Genomic DNA, 1,491 nt, shown 5'->3' on the forward strand with positions numbered 1-1,491 from the left:
GAGAGAGAGAGAGGGAGGGAAAGGGGGGTGGGGAGGGGGGTATGAGCTCCAAGGTATAAGGGTGTACGGAATAGCACATGACAAATAACTTGAACACATTTGTAAGTTGCCGTTTCCACTATTTTGAGCTAGGCACAGGCCCGGATTGAGATAGAAGCCGACGTTCACAAAGTCAGAATTAATGGTTAATACCTGAAATATTACATTTCAAAAGGCGATGGTCTAACAAAAATTACCTTCTCGACATGAGGTGCTTGGTTCAGCTTTTTTCAAATTGCTATGTTTGTATCCATTATCTACACGACACGTATAATGACTCTGTTTGTCTATTCGTGACCCCAAAGTACGTTTTCCCTTCCACAATTAAATAAATCTAGAAATCATCGTTTCGTTTTCACCACTGCTGTCATACTGCACGACTGCTAAACTGTATGTGGTGTGAAATACTATTTTATCTTTTTTTAAAATCACATCCTGGTTTTGCTTTCTTGGAATACTTAAGATATTCCTTGAAGCAAGGGAAAACTCATGTGTCTTTGTCTTCGTTCTCGATGACAGTCAGACAGTCAGGGAGCTAGAAAAATCCCTTCTCTCACTGCAGATTTCGTTCTGTCACAACTTGTTTATAGACGGGATTTGGCCAAATTCGTCTTGTCATGTTTTGTTACAGGTTGACTTATTTGATAAACGCTGATTGCCTTCAAATACAAACCTGGATAAGAGTATACTTACTCAATAGTTCAAACAAATGATAAATTGTTAAGATTGTTATTCCAGAGCTGATGGCGAGCAAGGATTTTGTGCAAGTAGACGTGGTAAAAAAGAATGGTTTCGTGCAGTTGGCTGTATAGCGAACAGAGAGGACACACAAGTCTGAAATGTTACTCATTTCAATATTAAAATATTAAATGTATACATGTAACAGACCATAAAGGCAGGTAAACCTTTGCCGTACTGGGAGCATTATTGCATGGCATCGGCTGAGCGTAAAGAGAAAAGAGGAATTAAATTCTCATTTGGGGTTTTACTTCGATACCAAAATGTTTTAAAACACAAATCCGTCAAATTGAATTTGTCCAGGTAACCAAACATTCCTATATTTTAGTCCCTGTGGTACTTTCAAAACGCTTACAAGAATACAGTATGTTCACACATTCACACACTATGTAAAAAGCTTTTTCGGGCTAAAAGAAATATGGGTTCTCAAAAAACTCGTACATATTAACAAACACGCAAATATCCATACTCACAAGTTGTGACACATCCTCAGTAACACTTTTCAATTTATCTCTGGTCACTGACCAATGTAACCTTATCCGTGGGTGAACAGCACAAACATGCATGTCTGCAGACACATTCACATACAAACACACACACACACACACACACACACACACACACACACGCACCATCAGACACGCACACACATACACACACACACATACATGCATCTCTACAGACACACTTACTCTCTCTCTCTCTCTCTCTCTG

This window comes from Aplysia californica, unplaced genomic scaffold (assembly GCF_000002075.1).
Source record: "Aplysia californica isolate F4 #8 unplaced genomic scaffold, AplCal3.0 scaffold00010, whole genome shotgun sequence".
Classification (NCBI taxonomy): domain Eukaryota; kingdom Metazoa; phylum Mollusca; class Gastropoda; order Aplysiida; family Aplysiidae; genus Aplysia; species Aplysia californica.